Source organism: Mustela erminea, chromosome 7, assembly GCF_009829155.1.
Source record: "Mustela erminea isolate mMusErm1 chromosome 7, mMusErm1.Pri, whole genome shotgun sequence".
Taxonomy (NCBI): domain Eukaryota; kingdom Metazoa; phylum Chordata; class Mammalia; order Carnivora; family Mustelidae; genus Mustela; species Mustela erminea.
This window is the reverse complement of record NC_045620.1, coordinates 117,487,857-117,502,068: the sequence shown is the minus strand read 5'-3', so window position 1 is coordinate 117,502,068 and position 14,212 is coordinate 117,487,857. Positions and strand designations below refer to the sequence as shown.

The 14,212-nt window shown below is 42.3% G+C and overlaps 1 protein-coding gene across 3 annotated transcripts in view; it reads left to right on the top strand.

Annotated features, from left to right (window-relative positions):
* Window positions 1–4,948: 4,948 nt before the first annotated feature.
* The window catches only part of LCLAT1 (lysocardiolipin acyltransferase 1), a 180,522-nt gene continuing 171,258 nt past the window's right edge, over window positions 4,949–14,212 (top strand). For 2 of the 3 annotated variants that reach the window (XM_032353057.1, XM_032353056.1), the window contains exon 1: window positions 4,949–5,121. The gene's annotated coding sequence lies outside the window, so the exon portion shown is untranslated. The other variant, XM_032353058.1, reaches the window with a different exon arrangement.

The window sequence follows — 14,212 nt, the reverse complement described above, 5'->3', positions numbered from 1 at the left end:
TGGCTTTAATATTACTCTGGGCTGGAGGAATTGACTTAGAAGTGAGATACAAGACAAGAGCTTGCTATTGGATGAATTCTTTCCTTTACAATTCTTTTTTTTTTTTTTTCAAGATTCTATTTATTTTATTTGACAGAGAGAAATCCAAGTAGATGGAGAGGCAGGCAGAGAGAGAGAGAGGGAAGCAGGCTCCCCGCTGAGCAGAGAGCCCGATGCGGGACTCGATCCCAGGACCCCGAGATCATGACCTGAGCCGAAGGCAGCGGCTTAACCCACTGAGCCACCCAGGAGCCCCTCCTTTACAATTCTAAAGTGAAAAATTATTCTCCCTATTTTACAGATGAATGCACCTGTGGTCAGACAGATTGCATGAACCAACTAAGGCCACCTAACTAGCAAAGGGAAGAAGCTGGTATTTGAGCTTCTCTGTACTACTTAACATGTTCTTTTACCGAGGCAGGATTGGGGATGAAATTTATTTTAGGAAAACTCTATGGGGAGGATCTTAGAAAACTGTAATTCCAGTAGGGCTTGGGGGTCAAGAATGGTTTTAGCCTAGTGGGCCTCCTTCCTAGTGCAAAAGACCTTTGTTACCAAGAGTAATAAGTTATTAATAGGACGATAGCCTAAAGTAGAACAGAAGTGCCCCCTATACAATTTGAACTCTCTTCTTCCTTGGTGTTTACCTAAATTGTAAAATTTATGATTAGTGATGCCCGACTGTTTAAAAGTTTATATGGGGCACCTGGGTGGCTCAGTGTGTTAAGCTTCTGCCTTCGGCTTAGGTCATGATCTCAGGGTCCTGGGATCGAGCCCCACACTGGGTTCTCTACTCAGCAGGGAACCTGTTTCCCTCTCTCTCTGCCTGCCTCTCTGCCTACTTGTGATCTCTCTCTCTGTCAAATAAATAAATAAAATCTTTAAAAAAATAAGTTCATGTATTTTAAGCAGTGAGTTGAGCACACAGTTCAAGAATGGTCAGATACACACTCAGATACACACTCAGATACACAGATACACACTCCAAGAAATATCCTGAAGGTCACTGTATGCTGTGGGAGTTCACTTATTGGAAGGGGAGGGGGTGCTAATTTCCTGGATGATGGCAGCACAAATTTACCAAAGTTGCAAGGAAATGGTTTGGGCTCAAGTCTTTTAATGTCCTCAGTGTGATTGAGCCAGGGTGCTTTAATGTCATATTCCTTGGATTTGTCCTTCAATCTTTTTCCTTGTATCCTCTGTAATATTGTGGTATAACTATATAGTTGGTTTTTGTCCCCTTTCCTAGCACAGAGCTTCTAATACCCTCGTACTTTGTTGACTGATTGGAAATAGGGGGGGTCTTTTTTTCAAAGATTTTATTTATTTGACAGGGAGATAGAGCCAGAGAACACAAATGGGGTGGGGAAGAGGGTGATGGCAGAGGGAGAAGCAGGCTCTACCCTGAGCAGGAAGCAGGATGTGGGGCTCGAGCTCAGGAACCCAGGATCAAGACCTCAGCTGAAGGCAGATGCCCAACTGAGTGCCCCCAGGCACCCCAACAAGCCCCTTTCTACAGGAGTTTATGTTAATGATTGACTCCTAAAGGGTGGGTGCTGGCTGCTAGAAGAACCAATCATGTGATTAGAGGATTAGGGGGCTGGAATCTAACTCCAGGGTTGGGAGACCAGCTGGAAGTTGAGCTAATCATGAATATCCAAAGACTTAATCAATCCTATCTATGTAATGAGATCTCCATTAAGAAACCCTTAACAATGGGATTCTGAGAGCTTCTGGGTTGATGTCCACTACCTGTACCTAGCCCTATCCATCTCTTCCATTAGGCTCTTTCTGAGTTTGTCTCTTGTACAATATACCAGGAAATATAAGTACGGTATTTCCCCTGTGTCCTGTGAGCTGTTCTAGCAACTTAGAACTAGAGCAGGAGGGCGCCTGGGTGGCTCAGTGGGTTAAGCCTCTGCCTTCAGCTCAGGTCGTGGCCTCAGGATCCTGGTTAAGATTAAGTCCCACATCTGGCTCTCTGCTCAGCAGGGAGCCTGCTTCCTCCCCTCTCTCTGCCTGCCTCTCTGCCTACTTGTGATCTTTCTCTCTGTCAAATAAATAAATAATTGTTAAAAAAAAAAAAAAAAAAGAAAAAGAACCAGAACAGGAGGGTTGTGGGACCCCCTAGCTAACAGTTGAGTGGTCAGAGGCAGTGGAGGCCCCCAACTTTTGACTGGTGTCTGAAGTGGGGAGCAGTCTTGTGGGACTGAACCCTTAACCTGTGGGGTCTGTACTAACTCCGAGGAGTTAGTATTGAATGGAGTTATACTAGAGGACACCCTGTTGGTGTCCACAGAGCATGGGATAGTTGCTTGGTGTGGAAAACTCACAAATGTGGTGTGTGTCAGAAGTATTTTGGGTAAAACAGTGAACACCCTCAGATTCCACAGTTTCTATCCTTTCCTTGAAGTCCGACCTTCACCTCCAAGAAAGGCCAAAGGCTAGAAGGTGAAAGAGTGAACAAAAAAACCCCCAAAAAACAAACCCAGATGATTCACTGAAGTTCGTTAATCTTTATTCAACATCTGCTGTATGCAAATACAGAGTTCTGTTCTTCAGTTCTAGGAGTTAAGAGAGATATGAAGATAAGCTATTTACATAGTCTCTGCTTTCAAAACCCAGTTCCAGCGTCTTGGGGTTTTTCCCCTGATCTCTGACACCAAGAAACTTAAAAACTTGTAGGAGTGGGGAAAAAAAAAATGAGACCTTTTATTCTAGCAATCTTATTTTTTTTTTTAAGATTTTATTTGACAGAGATCACAAGTAGGCAGAGAGACAGGCAGAGAGAGAGGGGGAAGCAGGCTCCCTGCCAAGCAGAGAGCCAAATGAGGGGCTTGATCCCAGGACTGTGGGATCATGACCTGAGCCAAAGGCAGAGGCTTTAACCCACTGAGCTACCCAGGCGCCCCAAGCAATCTTATTTTTTTAAAGATAAAAATAAGGCCTGAGATTATAGAGATAATTGGCAGGGCTGGCTTTTGTATTGGTGTTTCCCTCTGCTGTTTATCATCATTTCTGCTGCAATTTTAGCACATCTTAAGTATTTCAATATTTCTGAACAAAACTGGAGAATTTGTGCAGCTGATTTAGGAAAGAAGGTCAGGAACTTTTGATTCACAAAGAAACTGGGGCGATAATTTAGCTGTATTGAAGCCATGCACCCCAAATCTAGATGTCCATTATTATTACATTTTAATTTTTTGAGGACAGGAAACTTCTTCTTAAAAAAAAAGCCACCCCCCACCTTGTTGAATAAACGAAAAAAATACATAAACATGCGTGAATGACTTTTGAGTGGTATGTGTGTTGTAAGTGGCTATGTTTATTATTTTTAAGATTTTTTTTATTCTATAAATCTTTGTTGCAGGCCAGCAGGAGGAAGCCATAGTGTAGGAAATGAAAAGAGGTTTAACCACAGTCCCCACCATTAAGGAGCTTTAGAGTATAGTAGGTTGGGAGGCAGATATACTACGGTAGAAAGTGATGAATAGTGTGGGAAACAAAGGCAGATGAAAAATAATTAAATTTCTTTACTGTCTACAGTCTATTAGCAAGTCCTTGAAACAGGCAGAGTAGGGACTCAACTATTCAACTACTAATACTTTGCTAAGGGTGAAAAGGACCCCTGCATCCTGTAAGTCTACTTTAATATATAAAAACGCCTTTAGAAATTTTCTTTATCTCTAATCCCCCTAAGATACCTGCTGGCAATCATCTCTCAAGTGTATGGCCCACCCATATATATCTGAAGGGTCTCATGACTAAGGTTTTATTCGATGGTAATAAATGACCTTTTCCTAACAATAGCTAGTCCCCTCAAGTCTCCCTCTTGGAGAACTTATTTCCAAACTTCCTTAGAGAATTACACTACCCCTAACCCCCCCTTCCAACTTGTAGGTATATAATCACCACCCCTCATGACCATACTGCAGCTCTTTCTGCCCATGTCCTGTCCCCATATTTTAATAAAATTACCTTTTTGTACTAAAGACATCCCAAGAATTCTTTCTTGGCAGTAGGCTTCAAACCCTACCGTCTTCCTCCATCAATGAACAACTTTTACGAGCTGTGTTGACGAGGGAGCGGAAGGCTGGCTGAGGACAAAGCAAAAGCTGACACCCTCCAACCTTCCTCCACACCCCTCTTGGGTGGGACCTATGTGAAGTTCTCTAGGAATCTCCCAACTATCTTAATGTGAACAGCTTGCTAAAAAGGGCAAAAAGACCTTGGCAATGGTAAGGCCTCTGGTATCTTGTAGGTCCTCTTTAGCATACTAAGTTCTATTGAAACCTCCTTTTTCTTTCCCCCACCCCCATTGTATAAACCTGCCACCCCCTCACAACCCCAGGACAGCAGCGGACTTTCATAAACCACCATTTTGCACCAAAGCTGTCTCAAGAATTCTTTCTTGGTCCTCGGCTCTGGGCTCCGACCCAGTGAAAACCTCACCTATATTCTAAAACTTCATCTGTGATGTAAGGGATGTGGGCGCTCAGAGGAGGGAGTTTCTTTGGCAGTGGGGAAATACTGTGTCTGCAGGGAAGCACTTGGTATGCCCATCAGGAACCTGAGTTCTAGAACTGGTTCTACTGATTTGCCCAGGGACCTTGGGCCATAAATTAGTCTTGTAAATTAAATTCCCCAGATTTCTGTTTCCCACTCTGAAATTCTAAGGGTCGGTTGGACGATTAGGTTCCCTGGGACAAGGCCCTCCGCAGCTTCTTATTGCTATTATTTCTCGCCCCTGCATGACCCCCAATCCAGACGACGAAGTGAGCGCGGCCTCTTTAAGGGAGCCCTCCACTACGGGCCAGCGCCCGGGGTGCCCCCGGCTGGAGAGCAGGGGCGGGGCGCCGGAGACCCGGGCTTCCCACGCAGCCGGGGACGCCGTCGCGTCAGGGCGCTCGCAGCCAATCAGGGTGGAGCCTGCCTGGACGCATTACTAGGGCGACGGGCCCGACGCCTCCCCGCTTCGGGATGAATTAGCGGCGGGTTCTGCTTGCGGTTGTGACCCCCACTATTCTCCAGCTCGTCCACGCGACCCCCAAGGCAAAGCGTGACGTCCTCTGCTGGTCACAGGTGGGAGGCTGGAACTGTCAGGTGGTGGTGGGGAGGTGTTACGCGCCGGTAAAATGGCGGCGGCGGCCGGGGGATCCCCGAGGTGGCGGAGGGGGAGTAACCCTACGGACTCTTCCCCCTGAGCTGCGGGCATCCCCGGGCTGCGACCCGCATAACGGTCGCTTGACCAGGAGTTGGGGGCCCGACGCAGGTGGCGGCGTCGCCGGCTCAGGTGAGCGGAGGCTGGGAAGCGATTCCCAGAGGCAAGCGGAGGCGTGGAAGCGCTGCGGGGCCGCGCGGGCGGGCTCGGCGAGAGCTAGGCGACTGCGGGGCTAGTTGGACCAGGAGCGCCATCCCTGTTCCCCGTTAATGTCAAGACCTTCCTGCTCCAGACCTGGACGGGTCCGGGAGCTGCCTCGCCCCAAACGGAGCTCTGTTTCTGCCATTGTTGAATCACATGTGCAAACGCCCCAAAGTTTCCGCCACGTGTGAGGCTTGAGCGTGGGTTGTCGAGCCCTAATCTGTGTATTTTCAGGCGCCAGATGCCTGCCCATAGGTGCCAGTGTGGCAGTGCCACCAAAGGAAAGTTAGGCCCCAGCCAGGAACTGATGTCAAGTCTGATTGTTAAGGTGTATCTTAGCTTCGACCGTCTCACTGAAGAGGCGAAATAAAAAGGGCACTTGAGTGTCTTAGAGACGTTATCTTTCCTTGTACAGTTTCCTGCTTAGATGGGTTCCTTGGAATATTGCCTCTGCCTTCGAAGCTCATTGACTGTATTCATGTGCACGTGGCTGTAGATAAGGCTGAGGTTTAGGATTCCGATTAAGCATTAAGCCTAGGGAAGTAATGGAAAGTATGGTGAAGGCCTTTCAGGGATGAAATATTGTCTACTCATGTTGCTTTTTGGGCAAAGATATATCATAAAATATAATTAGTTTTCCAAAAGTGTCTTAATGGAAGTCCTTTTTGCAACTCCGTTGATTTTTGAGAGTAAAAGAAAATTATCTATTTTATAAGTTTTTTAAAAAAGTTCCTGTTGCCACATTGTACTTTGATGTGACAGATAAGCATACTATCAAGTGACTTTTTATTTGATAGCAGGCATGATTTTGTGGAGTGCTTTGTTCTGTCATTGAGAAAGCACAGTAGCACTTTGTGTTTCAGTCATCAGTAGTTCCTGTCTTTGGAGTGCTCACTGTGTGTCAGGCATTGTGAAAGTGAGGCTTCTCCTACCTTTTAATCCGAGCAAGTGGGTTAGTTCATATGCCCCCACCAGTTATTTAGGCTGGCTGCTGCTTGCCACCAGAAGGAAATAATGGGGGGAGAACCCAAAATACTTTGTTCCACACTGCTACCTGGTGATTTGGTCAGTTTGGCCTGGGGCTTCGGTAGGAGTGGTTTCTAGTTCCTACTCTGCCACCTAAAATATGTTAGGGAAATCATATAACCTCTTCGTCAGTATCTTACCTCTGAAATGGGCAAAGAATTACTTGTCCAGACAATCTCATTGTATTTTTTTTTTTAATTTTTAGATTTTATTTGTTTATTTGACAGAGCTAGTTTGCACAAGCAGAGGGAGCAGAGGAGGGAGAGGGAGAAGCAGAGGGAAAGAGAGAAGCAGGTTTTCCATTGAGCAGGGAGCCTGATATGGGACTCAGTCCCAGGACCCTAAGATCATGACCTGAGCCGAAGGCAGACACTTAACTATCTGAGCCACCCAGGCCCTCCTCTCATTGTACTTTTGTGAGGAAAACCAAGATGATATATATGAAAGGGCTTACAAAAGTGAAAAATACAGGGGTAACAGTTGACAATTCTTACCCTACGGTTACTCAGCCAAGGATGTTGTCTGTGCAGACTCAGTCACCTAGCAACTTTGCGAAGTGCTTACTTTCTCATCTTTGTTTTTACTGATGAGGAAACTGAGGCACAAATTAAACAACTGTGTTCTCAACCACTGTGCATACCATCTTTCTGTGTCATTCAGATTTGTTATGTGTTAAGGGGATACATAGGAACACATTTTTCAATGAAGTATTTTGTTTGTGATCCTTTGGTTGTGTTGTATAAGTAATAACCGTGTTTCATTCATTTCATTGGTAACCAATAGTGATTTATATGGTGATGATTACAGTAACTTTGGTTAAGTGATATATTCAACCTACTTTTGCTGCCATCTATCTATCTATTTATTTATTTAATGCCCTTTATTTTAAAAAGCATTTCAGAACAAAGAGTTGATTAATTTCTAACAGGAAGCAATAATCAATAATTAAGGAAAATTTTAGTTTTTATTAAACTCTCAATAACTTATTGGGTTACTTTTGAAAGAAAACTTACGTTAGGTTCATTGCTTTGACGTGTTTGTATATAGTAGTCACCTCTATAGAAAAAATAAAAGGATATGAATAAAAGTGGCTTGGACATTTATTCATTCTTTGAACCTTTATGGAATTGTCCTGCCAAGTCTTTGGCGTGTGAAGATTAATTCCTGACCTTATCATCCAGGAAGTCCAGGGAGAAGTCCAGGTCCAGAAGTTTGTAGACTGGTGAATGAGACAAACAAATAAATAATTAACTAAGGTAATCTGAGAAGGACTCAAATGTAGTTGTGGTGGGTATAGAGAGCTGTGGGAACACATACAAGAGAACAGTTGGTTTTGTTGTGGGGGCCCTGACCAAGTGAGGCAGGGAGCTGACTGCAGGGTAAAGGAGAAAGTGCTTTCAGCCAAAGGAGTTAGCAGGGGAGAGTCAGGGTGAGAGAGTGCATGGGTGTCCATGGGTCAGACCAGAGTTTTGCAGAAGTTGCTGAGAAAGAAGACAGGAAAGGTAGTGAATTCTCAGCTGAGAGAGGGACTTTATCACATGGGCAGTGGGACCTGTAGAAAAATCCTAATCAAATGAGTAATACAATCTGATACATGTTTTGGAGAGAAGACTGGTGGTGACAGAGTGAAAGAATGTAAGGAGATTAGCTAAGGACAGTTTCCGTACTCCAAGCAAGAGGTGGCGAGGGAGTGCATGGCGAGGGAGTGCATGGGGCATCCACTGCCAGAGTAGAGTTCAGAGTCCACCACACACATTTTGAAAGCAGAAGGGAAGATTGATTGGGTGTGAAGAATTATAGGATGGGAGAGGGGAACACTTGCAAAGCAAGTAAAGAGTCAGGTATTTTGTTTTTGTTTTGTTTTGTTTTGGGTTTTTTTTGGGAATAATATGGGTGCAGATTGGAGATATTGTTCATTAATTCAAGAAAAGGATAGAGCAGAAAGTTCTTTGTTACTGGGTTTTGGGAGGATTGTAAACTCCTTGAGGTTTTGGGGTCAATAAGATTTAATAGAACCAGGCTTATAACTTCCTATAGGCTTCTGGTTTCATAGACTACAGAAAACTCAATTATTTCATAAAAGTCAACATGGTCTAGTGAAAAAGTTGGCTCCACTGGAGCAAAGCCACTTAAAAAGAGAGGGAAGAATCATCTAATGTATGTTGGGGTAAAATGTTAGAATAACAGGTATTAGAGAATTTTTTTCATTTATTTTTATGTTAGGTTTTTAATATACAGAAGTCCCATTATAATATGGAAATAATCACAAATGAATTCTCTAGTTGTAAAACTGATCAAACTTTCAGAACAGTAGAGTTGTCTAGCATCTGACAACATAACATGAATGAATACATTTTTAAATGGACTGCAAGGTGAAGCTGGAAACCTTGCAGAGATGAAGGATTTCATGCGTTCAGAGCAAGGTTGAGAACTGTTCAAACCGTAAGCACGACTCAGAGAACTAGTACTCTAGTACTCTTAGACTAAATTTCTTTAAAAAAGGACTCTGAAAGCAATGACTGTAACAATGATTGATAAAATTTGATGTCAGTCTTCATTAAAATCGAGAACATCTCTCCACCTAAGATACCATTAAGAGAATGAATGGCAAAATACAGACTGGAAAAAGAAATTTGGAATTCATGTATCTGCCCAAGGACTCCTACCCAGATTGTGTGTGTGTGTGTGTGTGTGTATAAAATTAACAAAAGGACAATTTAAAACATGTAAAGAAGTTCTGAACAGGCACTTTCTACTAGAGGATCTCTGAATGGTCTGTATGCATATAAAAAGGTGTTCAATGTTATTAGTCCTAAATGGAAACTCCCAAAGGAGAAATAGAAATTCAAATAGTGACCTGCTGCTACACGCCTTCCAGAATGGCTAAAATTAAAAAATTATTAATGCCAGTATTGTAGAGCAACTGAATCTTGTATATGTTGGTGGGAATGTACAATCATTTTGGAAAACTGTGGCTGTGTCTAATCTTACCCATTAAAACATCAGTTCTATTCCTAGATACATACTCAAGAGGAAGGGATATATAGATCTACCAAAAAAAAAAAGTAAAAAAATGTTCATACAACCTTTATTCATAACAACTAAAAATCAGATAAAACCTAAGATACATTAGCAGCAGAATGGATGAGTAAATTGTGGTATATTTATAAAAGAGGACATACAAAGCAGTTAATGAATGAACTACTGATACAGCCACATGGATGGGTTTTGCAGACAAAAGATTGCATACCATATGACTCCATTTAAATGAAGTCCAGAAATAAGGGACAGCTATTTCCTGGTGATAGAAGTCAGAATAGTGGTTCATTCAGGAACCTTCTTGAGTGTTGGAAATGTCCCATATATTGAGCGGAGGTTATGTGGGTGCATGTATATGTAAAATTCCAAGTTGCAACCTAATATTTCTGCCCTTTCTGTTATACTTTAAAGGATTCTAGTGAGAATTTGGCAGTGTTAAGCCAATTTTGATGAGGAAACCCAGCAGGAATGATGGAAAAAAATGCTAAGAATTGAAAAAAGCACGAGAGGCTTCATAGGAATTAATAATGAAACCTAGAATTTTTCTTTTGTTTAGTTGTCTTGTAAAAGGCAAATGAGAAATCAAGGTTCTCATATCATGCAGTTTTACAATTTGGCTACAAAGTTACGTCCCAATTCCTTGTTAATTCCTTGTCCTAAGAATTGGTATATACTTGCAAGTGTAACCTAAGTTTTCATTAATATCAGATATATTATGAAAACAAATTGATTTATATTGTGTTTCATTTTTGAGGGAGAAATTCTAACCTAGTCTCTCTCTCTCTTTTTTAAGGATTTTATTTATTTGTTTATTTAACAGAGAGAGATAGAGATCAAAGTAGGCAGAGAGGCAGACAGAGAGAGTGGGGGAAGCAGTCTCCCCGTTGAGCTGAGAGCCTGATGTGAGGCTTGATCTCAGGACTCTGATATCATGACCTGAGCTGCAAGGCAGAGGCTTAACCCACTGAGCCACCCAGGTGCCCAAACCACTCTTTTCTCATCATTGTGTAATGCCCCTGTTTAAGAGAAATCACTGTGTGTTTTTTTTTCCATTCCTATGCTAATTGCTCTTGGATAATGAGGACCACTGTGATCCCTTTGGCTGCAAGGTTTTGGATGTAAGAGTGAAGCTGAGGAAAGCCTGTGGTTGAGTTCCTGTAGTCACAGGGTAAAGCTCACAAAAGGCCGTGGTGAACTTCAGCTTGATTTGACGGTGTTCATTGCCTCTTTACCTAGTCCTCTCTCCTGGCAGTGGGAACATGACGATCCTACTGTGATTACCCTGGAGGCAAATGAAGGGGTATCTGAGGGGCACCATCAGTGAAAGCTGACCTGGGGGGATTAACCACTTTATCAGCAGTCTTTCACAGTTGAGGTTTCTGAAAAATGAAATTGTTCACTTCCTCCCGGGAAGTAGATTGCTGCTCTGGGGACAGTAAAGGGAAGACTGAAGCTACCCATTGTTTTCCAACTCAAATAAGAGCTCGCCTCCACTTTATGTTTTAAGTATATAGTTAATCCCCTTGGGAGAAGCAGGAATTTTGAGTGTTGGTGAGCTGCTCTCCATAGGTGTCGCAAGGCGAATGTTGGAAATTAGGAATAAGACAATGAGGAAGAGAAGAGAGTGGTGGCAGCCATTCGTAGAGTTCTGTGTGACCCTATGTAATATGGAGGGAGTATGGACTATGGAGGGAAAAAGGTGATTTTTAGCTCAGACAGCAACTCTTCCCACAGGAGTGTTCAGGTACCTTGGGGAAGCCAACTTTGTCTGTGGCTCTTATTATTTCTGCCATCCTGTTGTTGTCATACAGATGGTTTCTTAGAATTATGTTTTCTTTTTATTGTGTAGCCTTTAAATAAATAAAAAAATGCCTATGTGGGTTTACAGAAGACAATGATGGTAACTAGGAGCTGCTTGAACTCCAACATTTTTATTTATTTACCTTGAATATTTTTGGACACCATGAACTTGGTGGTGGGGACAGAGTCATATAAGACATGATTCCTATCCTTGAGTTTACTCTCTAGAGGGGGATGAATTAGTGCCTTCTCTCCAGAGATCACTGAGAGTCATCTCTTGTGACCTCTAGATTTTCTGTGATGAAAAGGTAAGCATGACAGCTGTGAAACATGAGGTCCATAGGCAGTCATGTGACAGGTTCTTCTAGTAGTTATTAATAATCATTATATACAGTTAATATTTGTTGAGTGCTTAATGCATACTGGTTTAAGTTCCAAGTGCGTACTGTTGCAGTTCCTTTAATTCTGCTATGAGGTGAATACTATTATAATCTTCATTTTACCTTTGAGGAAACTGGGGCCGGAAAGGTGAAGTAACATGTGTTTTGAATTTAAGCAGTCTAGTTCCAGGGTCTGCTGTAATGCCTGTTTTAATTCACTTTAAATTTAAAAATATACTCTATTTATGTGGTTTTAAGTGTAAGATTATTTTTTGAATAAGATGTGCTTTATATTACAAGTTATGCTCAAAGTTTCTGAATATCCATGTTGAACATAGTTTGCTGTAGCTGCTTAAGATGATTCTATAATGTGGGAGTTTTTTCTTTTTTAGAGGGGGGGAAATGGGGTAGGAGGGGTAGAGAGAATCTCTCTTTGGGCTTCATGCCCATCAGGGAGCCCAATGTGGGGTTCAGTGTCACGCCCCTGAGATCATGACCTGAGCAGAAATCAAGAGTCAGGCATTTAACTGACAGCCATCCAGATACCCCTATGATGTGGAAGTTTTTTTTGTCTTTTTGAAGATTTTATATATTATTTTAGAGAGAGCAGTGAGAGAGGGAGAGAGAGCGTGAGATGGGGGACGGTCAGGGGAGCCTCCCTGCTAATAAGCAGGGAGCATGATGCCAGACTCTTATCTGGGGACTCCAGGATCATGACCTGCGCTGAAGGTAGTCGCTTTACCAACTGAGCCACCCAGGCACCCTATATGGAGTTTCAAATGAGAGATCCTTTTGCGCTTTTCTCTGTTCCTGTGTTGTGATTGTTTTGGTTCTCTTAATACTCTTACATGTGTCATTATATCATCTGAAATTCAGTAAAAACGTATTTCTGGTTTTATTGTTTGTGTTATAAACATACACATAATGATGTTTTATGTTGTATTCAAATTGGAGAGTTTGCAAATTATGGGAGTAACATACTTTTTGTGAATAACTACAAATTTAAACTTAAATTGTTTTTTCAGCATGGCTGCTAATTAGGACCAGTTGATTAAATTAAAGGGAGAATTATGTTTGCTTTGTTCTCTGTAAGAATGGAAGAGAAGTGTAGAAGCAGGACTGAAATAATCTAGAGTAGTCTAGGGGGTGCTGGAGTAACCTTATTTTGCTTAGTTTATTTATGGTTGTAGTGAAACCAGCTCAATTTACCTTTTCTTTCCTTCTGAGAAGAAATACCTTGGAAGTCAGAGTTAATCAAGATTGAATCTTTCCTACAGCTACTCGTATAAATAGTTCTTGTGTGCTGAGTGGGCTAATCTTCAGGGAACTCAGTCTGCATTGGACAGAGATATTCCTAAAGCTGTATTATTTCTCTTTATCTCAGATTTCTTTAACTTTCAAACATTAGGGGTGTTACTATTCTTATTTTGAATTAAGAACTCTAAAATTGTATCTGGTTTTCTTTTGCAGTTGCAATTCAGACTTCTCAAGGGCCTTTTCCATACCCATTTGTTAATTCTTTACATTTCTAGGAGATGAGTATTTATATTCGTTTCTTGTGGCTGCTGTAACAAATACCACAAACTTGGTGACTTACTATAGCAGCAGTTTACGTTTTCACAGTTCTGGAGGCCAGAAGTCTTAGTTAGATCAGAATCAGTGGCTGAGGTCCAAGTGTGGGAGGACCGTGCCACCTCCAGAGGCTCCAGGGAGAGTATGTTCTCGCCTCTTCTGGCTTCTGGTGACTGCCTTCATTTCTTGGTGTGATCACAGCACTCCACTACTTCCGTCTGTGGCCACATTGCCTTTTCCTCTTCTGTGGTCCAGTCTTCCTCCACCTCCTCCTCCTTCCTTTTTTTTTTTTTTTTTTAAAGATTTTATTTCTTTATTTGACAGAGACAGCGAGAGAGCAAATTCAAGCAGGGGGAGTGGGAGAGGGAGAAGCAGGCTGTCCGCCGAGCAGGGAGTCTGACTTGGGGCTGGATCCCTGGACCCTGGGATCATGACCTGAGCCAAAGGCAGACGCCCACCCAGGTGTCCCTTCTTTGCCTTCTTTTTAAGACAGTTTATTTTGAGGTAATTGTAGAGCTACCTATAGTTGTAAGAAATAGTACAAAAGGAACCCATGTACCTCTTACCCAGTTTTCCCCAATGGTAACATCTTGCAAAACTGTAGTACAGTATTACAGCCAGAATATTGACATTGATAGAGCCAAGATCCAGAACCGTTTTGGCATATAGGTTCCTTATGTGGTCCTTCGATAGCCATACACCCCCTTCTCAGACAACCACTAATGTGTTCGTCATTTCTAGAATTCTTCCATTGCAAAAATGTTATGTAATTGGAATTAGACAGTATTTAACCTTTGGGGATTGTCGTTTTCCACATAGCATAATTCCCTGGAGGTTCATTCAGGTTGTTGCATGTATCAATAGTTTGTTCTTTTTTCCTGCGTGGTATTCCTCATGAGCCTTAGTATTTGGTGTGGATCTATCCATTGAAGGACATGTTGGGTGATTTCTAGTGAATGGCTGTTAAATAAAAACTGTTAAGAACATTCATATA